The sequence below is a fragment of the Montipora foliosa genome, chromosome 7 (assembly GCF_036669935.1).
Source record: "Montipora foliosa isolate CH-2021 chromosome 7, ASM3666993v2, whole genome shotgun sequence".
Classification (NCBI taxonomy): domain Eukaryota; kingdom Metazoa; phylum Cnidaria; class Anthozoa; order Scleractinia; family Acroporidae; genus Montipora; species Montipora foliosa.
Genome location: NC_090875.1, coordinates 38604744 through 38616399, shown reverse-complemented (window position 1 = coordinate 38616399; position 11656 = coordinate 38604744). Strand labels below are relative to the sequence as shown.

Here is an 11656-nt window from a genome sequence, read left to right as displayed (position 1 = left end):
TTGATTTCAAGAAGGCGTTTGACAGGGTGTGGCATCAAGCGCTGTGGGCTACGATGAATACGTATAATATCAACAAGACCTTGATTTCACTTATTGAAGAACTCTACAACCAGGCCACCAGTTCAGTCTATCTGGAGGGTGAAATTGGAGAATGGTTTCGCACCACCGTAGGGGTTCGTCAAGGCTGCCTACTATCCCCAACACTCTTCAATATCTTCCTCGAACGAATCATGACAGATCCTCTTAAAGGTCATGAATCAACAGCTGCAGTTAGCATTGGTGGCAGGACTGTCAGCAATTTGCGCTTTGCAGATGATATTGATGGCCTCGCTGGTTCAGAAGCTGAACTCGCTGAACTAATCAAAAGACTTAATCAGAGCTGTTCTGCTTTTGGTATGGAAATAAGTGCTGAGAAAACAAAAATCATTAGCCAATGGTAGTTATCTGCAACATGTGAATCAGTTTATATATCTTGGTGCTCTAGTGACTGATAATGGTTCCAAATCTGAAATCCTCTCCAGAATGGCCAAAGCACAAAGTTCTCTTTCAAAACTCAAAGTTGTTTGGGATGATAAATGTATTTCTCAATCTTCAAAAATAAGACTTTTACGATCAATGGTCATTTCTGTTTTTCTGTATGCCTGTGAATCCTGGACCCTCGACGCCTACCTAGAGAAAAGGGTAGCTTCTTTTGAGATGAGATGTCTCCGACAACTGCTAGGAATCGATTACAGGCAAATAATATCTAATGACAGTGTTAGAGCGATGTAACTGCTAAAATTGGACGTCATCAAGAACTTCTTGAGATTGTGAAGACCAGGAAATTGAAATGGTTTGGTCACACCACACGTGGTGACGGCCTGGCCAAGACATGCCTTCAGGGCAAAGTCAGAGGTGGCAGAAGCAGAGGGCGACCTAGGAGGAAGTGGAGTGACAACATTACTGAGTGGACGGGCCTCAGCTTCGCTGAGGCTGCCAGGGCTGCCCGCTGCCGCGACGGCTGGCATGGGCTCGTACGTGAGGCTGCTTAATCTGCTGGGACCCAACAGCGCCGTGCGGCGTTAAGGGAGCAGTAGCAGTAGCAGTAGTAGCCAGAAGCATAGGCCTGAAAATAAGATAACGATTCGTGATTGGCTAGCAGCGCGAACGTGACTCTATGCAGGACACAACTTTGTTGGAAGAGCGGCAAAACACTGCAACATTGTTACGATGAGCAGAATTGTTGGGCGTAATGTTTGATCAAAAGCAAAGTCTGTCCAACATTTAATTGCACAAAAAAAATGTTGCACGAACATTTTCCAACGTGGGCGGCCAAGCAGTCGAACAATGTTGGATCAAGCAAAGTTGTAGTGTTGAATCCAACTTTGTTCGATGGCTTGGCCACGGCTTTAGAATCAAAGGAGTGTCTTTGAAATTGGGAAAACGGAAATTTTAGTTTGAAATTTGCCGTTTGCCGTACGAGGAAGGCTATTTATGCAACAAGTGAACGCCACAAAATAACAATCATATCATTGGTTAAAGGAGGAAAAATGCTCATGCTGCACGTGCGGCACGTATTCAGTTTCAATGAGCTCGTATATTTTCAGTACTGACTCTTCCTATAGAAGACTGACGCATGTGTAGAGCGTGCAGATGTACTATTATTTCGCGTCATATTGCTCTGTCAGCAATCTTCTCAGTCGAACTCGGTTGCCGTTGCTTCAACTGTCCAACTGTATTTTTTGATTGCACTGACGTGATAAGACGGCCATGTTGGTGCCAAAACAGTAGGATAATGTATCTTGAATTTTGCTTAATAATAGAGTCAAATAAGCCACTTCGGAAAATACCATAATGCTCTTTGTTTGTCCGCCCAAATTTTTGCATAAGCATTGTTTATGTTTTATCTTGGGACCATTGTAAGGCCCAAGAGAAACTGGAAACAATGCTTATGCAAAATTTGGGGGGACAAACAAAGAGTATTATGGTATTTTCCAAAGTGGCCTATTAGAGTCAAGACTTTTTCTGGCCGCCGAGACATCAGGTGTAATAAAAGAATTGGGCAGTATATAAAAAAGAGAAAAACGTTGTAGCTATTTGTGGAAATCCGAGCCAGGTACGCCAGCGAAGATAAGACGAGATGACATGATGATTATTTGCGAGAAACGTAAATTTTTTATGCATCTATGGTGTTACTGGTCGCCTTTTTCAGTGCTGTACTGAGTTATCTCTTAGGGACTGTTTGCACGAAAAGAGAAAAATTCTTGTACCGGGAAGAACCTAGTGGGTCGAAATAATTTTTTACCTTGCTTTGTGATGCTTAAATTTCGGCATGCATGGGTTTGGGTTCACCATCGGTGGAACGAGGTTGCAGAAAACCGGGAGCCGGAATTTCTAGGACTCGAATCAGCCAAAGGGAAGCTAAGAGCAAAGTACTCTCTTGTGGAAAAGAATCACTTATATAAATACGTTGGAGATGACGTTGAAACCGTGAAATATGTACTGGCATAAGCAATCAGTGTTTATATTTCAGATTAGAAGTTATATTACCTCCCTAATATCTTTCCTTCAGGAGCTTTCCTTTTTTGTGGAAAGTCAAAAATGTAGATTGGCTGGAACTCGATAAACAGAGGAAAAAGCGGTTACACCCTAAACTAATCCAATCATCGTTTTGCTTTACAAAATGTGGGTGACTTTCTTAGGAACTTGCCGAAAGACTTCGAGAAGTTATTTATTTTGTTGCTAAATTTCCGCATTCCAGCCAAGGCCCCCAGGATGTTATGTTTTCTTTTGTCTAATGTAGCAACACGTACTTTATCTCCAAATTTTTTCCGTGTAAGGCGATATTTAGCTGGGTTTTTTTTGCGATTGCAAGCTAATTAAACATCGCTCGTGTAAATTTTATCCGGTTCTCTCCTCTATATAAGTTCGATTTTATGTTCATCTTGTTTCTTGCCCCCCACCGAAATCCAGCAATTGGTAAGACTCTGCTGTTTTGAGTGGTACACTTGGTTAATTTCACTTTTGGAACCTCTTTAGGGATTTATAGACCTTGTGTTAAACACAATGCCGAAAGTTTTAAGCCCTTGATGTTTTCTCTCCAAATCTCAAATACCGTGATCACGAGCTCACGTCGCTTAATGCTTCGCAAGGCCCATTGTGTTGGGACTTGCCTTCAATGAAACTTTAAAAATATATATATTGAGACAGTGTTATTTTCTAGATATTAAGAAAGCATTTGACTAATCCCGCGACTTATGCAACATTTCCATCAAAATTTCAAATCTACACACACGAACATCACACAGAAAAACAACTCAAGTCGAAATTTTCCCTTAATGGATGACCAGTTTCATAATACAGTTTCTCTGAAGCGAAAATTCTGCAAAAAGATAACATTTCCGATCCACCCACACAGGAAGTCACTTCAAGACGATAAAAAGCAGATCAGTAAAAACAGCACCGAACATCACTTGTCAGCATCTTAGATCCTCTGCGCTATTTTTATCCGCTTTTTATCTTCTTACAGTGCTACAAGCTAATTTCCTCAAGTAGTCTGACAGCCGATCAACGTTCGACGGACATTCAAGCGAATATTTCCAACTAAGCAGATATAATCATCGTCGCTAAAATACCACTTGTCATTTCTTCTGGGGATGCCACTTTGCCGAGAACAACGTTCCTCGCAACTCAACAATTTTTCACAGTCAAAAAGGGTGTGGATCAGCAAGCACACACTCACGAAATATCCTCCACAGGAATAGTAGCCCTGCTCCTGCAATATCTTCGTATTGGTGAGTGTCGCAGATAAAACGGTTTAGACTTTGCGTAAACATGTTGAATATACAATCCACGTCTTTAGCTTATACAGGTACTGAGATTTTAACGACTGACTAGATTGAATTTGTTTTCTTGTCAATGATCTTTGCGATTGGGATGTCCTTCTTAGTACTTTTATCGAAAACTCATTTTTGTCCTTATATCCGGGTCATTGTGTCTGTTATCAAGTTGGGTATGGTCGCCTGTTTTATGGCCACGCGACAAAAACAATTTAAGGTAATGTCATCTACGTTTAGCCTCAATATTACCTTTATTATTCAGGTACAATTTTAAATCCCATTAAGTAAATAAAGCTAAGGTGAAAAACTGGACCATTCGGTTCACAATCCTTGTTAAATATGGCTGTGTGAACAAACCTAACGTACGGCTTTCGAGGAACACAGCCCTGCATTTACTAGTCATATTCAAAAGTTAGGCAGTCCGGGCAAGATTAATGGAAGGAGCCATAGGATTAAGAAAACTATGCTGGCACTCTACACTATGACCGTGGAATAGTTAACGATTTCATCCAAATCCAAGAATCAAGAGTTATTTTCCATTTCAAAGGGCAAGGAGAGCGCGTTTGTGCTCTCTCAGCGAAGCGAAAAGCAGTGAGTTTCAGGGATTTTTAATAGAACGCGGCTGAGTGACTGCTAATAATAACAGAGAGACTTAGGCTCTTGGTGTAATCTTTTAAGTTCCCGGCTCCAGAAAGTGACCAAAAGCAAGGCTGACGCTTACGGTGACTAGTTGCACTTATCAGTATAAATAAATCATGTTTTTTAGATTTATTAAAAAGGGTGCTTTTGAAGGACGAATGGGGAGAAAGATTCTCTCAGTATAGTAAACGTATCTAGAACACATTTGAGTAAAAACACCAGGCACCAACCCGGTGTGGCCTACACATCATTATTTCAATGAAAAATCTCTAATTTTAGAGAAAAATGCTTTGCTTATTTGGTCGCGTGATCGTGTTGCCAAACAACTGCGCCAAAATGTGCTGGACCGCTGGTGATTTGTTTCCATACATTCCAGTCATTCTCAGTCTGCACCAGATAATCTTTCATTCTCTATTTTCACTCAGAAACCGCTCGTACCTATCTACTTTTGGAATATGCCGTCCATATTTTAGGACATGAACAAGACCGAATAATAACGAAAGACTTATGATAGAGCCAAGTTATCTTTTGAGGTGACGTTTTCGTCGACCTTCGCGGTCGTAGATCTCAAAAAAACTCCTTATTTATAACAAGGCATCACCCTAACAGAGAATAAGTCGCCAACGGGTTTATTACGCAGCATCAATCTTTCTGATATTATTCCAGTTTGTTGGTCATATCTCCCCACCAAATCAATTATTTAGATTTACTACAGAGCTGCATCAGCATGTTTTGTGTACGGTTGTGTCAGATCTGCGTGACATGCACGTAATTCTATTCCGTCACCGCACTGAGGGCTCACGATAGATAGTACTGCGCCTGCGCGAACTCAGTGTTTTGCCGCCTTTGAAAGCAAACTGAAGTCAGCACCTTATTCGATTTCTAAAGATTGTTATTGTTGTCTGCAAAGCGATAATTTGCAAAGAATGCCTGAAAGTTCGACTCATGTTGAGCCTAAGGGCAAGAAAGACAACTTAAAACGGAGAAATGCTGCTTCTACAGCCGAAGATATCGAGGCGAATGTTGAAGTTGTTGATGGCGCCGTTGGCGCCAAAACTGACCTACAAGAGTTGACCGCTTCGTTGAAACAAGGATTTGCCCAGATGTCTCAGGATTTATGTAAGACTATTGCAGAGTCTTTTAAACTGTTCCAGTCAGAATTGGAAATACAGTACGAAGACATAGCGGACGTAGAACAGGAGGAAACTCCTCAGACCGCGAATGACCGCGAGATCAACAGGGAGCCCTCTGCGAAGAAGAAGAAATATACTAAAACTACAAGCATTCAGGAAACTGTGACGAAGCTGACTGACTCAGCCAGGGCTCAGGAAGCGCCTTCTAATGAAGGAAATTTTGAAGTGCTTAATAGCTTAAGTCACTGAGAGCTAAAGAAAGAGGAAACGGGTCCAAGAATTAATGCAGAGCTGGCCAATGTGGTTAATACCATGGTCAAAGAGGGCCTGCCGGAAGAGAAACTTCAGGAAAAACTGAATAACTACTATGATTACTGTAATCTTTTAAGTTCCCGGCTCCAGAAAGTGACCATTGACTACTATGATCGGCAAATGGCTAGATCATATCCCGTCGCTTCAAAATGGAAACGACCTGTTGTAATTGGCAACAGATGCGCTAGCTTTGTTTGCTAATGCAAATAGCGAACTAAACCAACGCCGAAGAGAATTGATTAAACCTGACCTGCACGACGTACATAAACACCTTTGCTCTTCGTCATTGGCAATCACCGACCAATTATTTGGCGATGATCTCCCTAAACAGGTGAAAGAGTTGACCGAGGTCAACCGCGTTGGTAAGAAACTGTCTACGCAGACTGGAAGATCAACGGCTAATCTTTATGCCCATGGCCGTGGAGGCCCAAGATACCAATATTACAGGAAGCCTTTTTTGGGCTCGTGGAAAAACGACCACAAACATCCTCCGACTTTCAAGAGAAAGAAGGAGGGGAAGTCAGCGTGACGCCGATTTCTAATAATATTGATGTTGAGGTAAGAAATAGGTCAGAGCAATCTGTTGACATTATAGGTGGTCGACTGAAGCAATTTGCCTCTCAGTGGCAATGCATAACCTCAGATCGGTTCATACTGAAAAGTGTGAAACATTATAAAATTGAGTTTGAGAATGGAGAGCCACATCAGACGAATTCTAATTGTCCTGATCACAGTTTCTTGAAGGCGTCATGATACTATAATACTGTTATCCTCAACTACTGCAGAGTCGGTAGTAGTCCATGTTAATTAAGCATCAATTAAAGTTCATTTTCGATTAAAAATAAGAAAATCGGGAAAACGTCCGTAGGCAGGAGATCAGAAGTTAAAGACAACGCTATGATAACAATAACAAACCAATTATTATTGTGGTAATTTATCACGCACGAATACCTACCATTATTATACATCAGACTCACTATGAAAAATCTGATTGGTCGAGAGCATTCAATCAATTCACAATAGCTTGTGAAGTTGACATGATAAATGTAATATCTGCTGCAGATATTACATTCATCGTTCAACGTCTGCCTGGTTACTAAGCCCCTTGGAGTGTTCTCCTCAGAGACAAAATGGCTGAACGTTTCGCTTCTGTTTCTGAGGATGAATTATGTGAAAAATGTAAAATAAAACAATTATTGAATTCGGTTTTCGCATGAAGCCTTCGGCTTCGGCAGATAACACAGACTTCTCGACCAATCAGATTTTTCATAGTGAGTCTGATGTATAATAGTAGTAGGTATTCGTGCAGATAACACAGACCTCTCTTAATGACTCATGTCTTATAGTTATATTTAATGAACGTGCGATATTCAAAGTGTTTGTTATAACTGACTTCTGCAAATAAAATTAAAAAAACCAGTACTCCCTCCCAAAAATCAATAATGAATCCCCATGCAAGTTGAAGCCCGCCAATTTTTTATTATTGAAATTGGGGGGAGGGGTGGTCTTCATTTGCCATTTGAATGTTCAACTTGTAAGTCATGCATTGAATGTATTTGTAAACACCAAGAGATGACTGTTCACCAATACGTTATCAGTTGTTATGAATGAGCCATCCAGACTTCAACTGGGTGCAGAAACATTTACTTCTTTTGTTCCGTAATAATTTCGTCCGATGAACGAAAAAGTCGCTGATGAGTATTATCAGTAAATATGCAATATACATTGAGAGAAAATTGAGAGGAAAAAATTGACACGCCGTGGGTCCGGAGAAGCGTTACATTTTCTTCCAAGCCATCATTTTTTTCAGGGCTATTTTGTGGGTGTCTTTCTTCATTAAAGTCAAGTTCGCTCTCTGCTGCTCATTTAACTTGACTGAACTTATGATCCTGAGAGAATGAAAAAATGTCATAAGAAGCAATTTAGAGGTTACGCTGATACATTTTGAACAATTGATTTAGCACAAATAAGGAGAATACGTCAACAGATCAGAAATTTAACCTGCGGCCCAAAGAGATGGCAAACGGACAATCGTTACCACAATAAGTATACGTTATAAATAGTTGTCATAAGTGTAGTAATACATGACTTTCCGGCAACCATTGACCTTTGTTTTGTGGCTATTCGCAATATCATCACAGCCAATCAAAAACGAAACTTCGCCACGAAGACTAAAGGGACCAAAGAGATGGTAAACATAAAATCGTTACCACAATAAGTATACGTTATAAATAGGTGTCATAAGTGTAGTAATACATGACTTTCCGGCAACCAGTGACCTTTGTTTTGTGGCCATTCAACATCATCACATCCAATCAAAAACGAAACTTCGCCACGAAGACTAAAAAAGTTCGCTGTCGATACGCCAAACAGCAAAGCAATCGGGCTGTCGAGGTTGTCAAGTACTCCGTGCAACACTTTAACTTTTTCGCAGATCTCGCAAATTTTTGCGGTCAAGATCGCTGTGAATCAGCAAGCACACACTCACGAAATAACTGTTAGAAAAGAGGCCCCGCTTGTGCAAGATCATCGTATTGGTGAGTGTCTAAGATAAAGAAAAGTTATCATTCGCGTAGACAAGTTGAGTTTACAGTGTACATTTGTAGCTAATACCGATACTGAGATTTTCAAAGACTGAATAGATTCAAATTTTAATTTTTTTTGCGATTTGGATATCCTATTTGGTAGTTCGATGAAAGGACAGCAAATGAATTTTACAATTTCAGTAAGGCAAGTACATTAAGTAAATCTTGGTATAACGGAAGGAGTATTCTGCTAAACCCAATTAAGGTTGCTTTCGATTGGGAAATCCAGGTTTAGATTTTAAAATCTGGATCTTCGGATTTCCAATCAAACATAAAATCATTTTGTCGCAGATTCACTGATTGGAAATCCATGTCGGGTAAGGATTTCAATTATCAAAATCCGTCGTGAAATCCGTTTTCGGATTTTGTGTTCGATTGCAACTCCGAAGATCCGGAGTCTAAGATCTAAATCCGGATTTCCCAATCGAAAGCACCCTAACATGGATACGTATTCATTATCACTGTTTTGCGGTAAAAATGCCGTTTACTCTTTCTAAAACTGATATTCATGTTTCATGGGGGCAACTATAAGTTGCGGAATGCAAACTAAAGCTCTCCTACAATTAGAAGGTAACTTCATGACCTCACAAGAATTCCTGTCACAGACGGCTTTTTGCACATGTGGAATATTTCCATAATTTGTGGACTATTTGCATGTTGTGGTCAGGCCTCATTTCATTCATTCATGTGCTGAGTGAGATCGCTAATGGACTGATAGCGGCTGCCAGCGGCGCCTATATATGCTGATGTCCGATCTCACCCATAGATCCCTTGCTTCTAAAGCGCATTTGAATATGTCAATAGAAAATGCGCTATATAAATTCATTACCTTACCTTAAATTAAATCGTAGCAAAGAAATTACGCGTTAAAAGAGCAAGGCAAATACAAACCAATCAATCAGATTGATTGGTTGATTGTTTGTCAGTAGATCATGTTTTTGCTGAGAATGAAAAACAGGACTTTCAGAATACAGTTTAAAGTGAAAGGAATGAAGATTTGAAAAATCATGAAATCGAAAGCACCCTAACTTGGAGAAAAACTATGTCATTCGATTCACAATCGTTATTAAATGTGAGGAAAGCTAACGTACGGTTTTCGAGAAATACATCCCTTCTGTTAATGATAAGATGATTTATTTACTACTAATATCCAAAGGCTAGACAGTGTGGGCGAGATCAATGGACGTTGTGGTATGAAAACTATGCTGACACTAAGGCGATTAAACAGTTGATTAGTCAGTGTTTCCAGCCATTTTAGCTCAAGAGGCGGAAACTGTGAGATGCATGGGTTCAGTCAACCACAAGATTTTAAAGCCTAATCAACGTTTTGTGTGATACAAAGAAAGTCAATATTTATAGTCAGGATAAAATGGTAATTGCCACGTACTTTCCAGACGGCGAAGCAAGTAAAAGGGTCTTTGCCAAAATAGCCCATTTCTACAGGGGATTCCACTTAGCTAGTCGAGTAAAACGTGCGACAATCATCAGACCACACAAGTAAGCATTTTTTTTCTGGTCAAGAAGGCTGTGAATCAGCAAGCACACACTGGCGAAATATCCGTAAGAGAAAAATAGTTGCCCTGCTCGTGCAAGATCTTCTTTAATATTGGTGAGTGTCGCTGATAATTAAGGGCGGTTTAGCCTTTCCGTTAAGCTCTTGCGTATATATTCCACGTGTGCAGCTCATACCGGTACTGAGATTTTAAACCACTGAATAGATTCAATTTTTTTTCATGTCAATGATTTTTGAGATTTATAAGTCCTTTTTGGCAGTTTTATCCAAACGCATTTTTGTCCTTATATGTCCGGGACAGTGTGTATGTCTTACCGAGTTGCGTGTTATCGCCCGTCATGGAGGGGTTTCATAATAAAGTTTCTCTGAAGTGAAAAAATTGAAGATTTCAAAAAACATTATGTCCGGGTGATTGTGTATGTTATCGAGCGCACGTTGTATTCTATCAGCGAATAGAAGAGCAGTGAGATTCAGGGATTTTTAATAGAACACAAATGAGTGGCTACTGGCTCCCGGTGACTCGCGGAATTTGTCGAAGAAGACTTTGTATGGAGAAACATTGTCTTCTAGATTTATTTGGGTGCTTTTGAGAACAGGTACAAATAATTTCCTCAGTATACTGGATATATCTAGAACACATTTTAGTCAAGAATCAGTGCCCTCAAACGTATTTACAATCAATTTTTAGATCGGTTGTTTCAAGCAATATCTCTAATAAACCAAAAACATGAATGATAGCATGTAAAAGGCCTGATTTCAGCGAAACATCTAGAATTTTAGAAAAAAAAAGTTTTATTTATTTGGCTGCTTGATCGAAGCTACCTAGGTTTATAAATAGGTACCGGCAAATTTAATGCCGGGGGTTAACCCTGCGATTGACTGGCATCCCATCCAGAGGGGAGTATTAATACTCCTAGTCGCTTCATGCTACAGTAACCGGAGATAAGCGCCGGCCCGATGGGCCACTAGGCTCGTAGCAGACTTTACATTTACCTTCCAGATGATAAATGGAGTGAGTCGAAATGAGTATATGAAACTTAGGTATAATTAAGCTACTTTTGAAACCACGGATTGTTTGAGTACACCATGTCATGAAAGCTACTCATTATTGGACGTGAAAAACTACGAATGCTGTGGTTAAGGTTGACATAGTAATAAAACAGGTGACGGGTCACGCGAAATATCGCCATTCATTGACTTTTCTCGGCTGTAGATTTTTGAAAATCTTGACGAAATTGTAATCATTTGTCGCGAAAATTGGCATATTTTTTTAACGGAATACGCATTAGTTAAAGTATGACTAGTACGGTTGTCTGGGTTCCACCTGTCCCTCGGTTTGGGGATGCATCAAGAAAATGTAATGTCCACAAGATCAACCAGCTATTTTCAACTGGTTTTAATGCGAAGTTTTCAACTTGCACAAGCTCGCCATTCAATTGAAAGTTGATCAAAACAGGCACTTTCTGCCTTCCGGTTAACTTCAGTTCTCAGTGACCCTACACGGTTGACTAAGAGTTTTCTTTCCGGTTGCGGTTTCGAATTTTTGTGGCCAGTGTGTACGCTGTAGCCAATATCCTTTATGGTACCACAAATTGTGGTTTGTTTACAGTGACACGCATCATAATATGGACTAAATTTAGAAAGTGTTTCGCTAGG

The 11656-nt window shown here is 40.1% G+C and overlaps 1 pseudogene; it reads left to right on the top strand.

The window, feature by feature from the left end:
* The first annotated feature begins 5383 nt into the window (after positions 1-5383).
* On the top strand, positions 5384-6444 carry LOC138010222 (uncharacterized; annotated as a pseudogene).
* The last annotated feature ends 5212 nt before the right edge of the window (positions 6445-11656 follow it).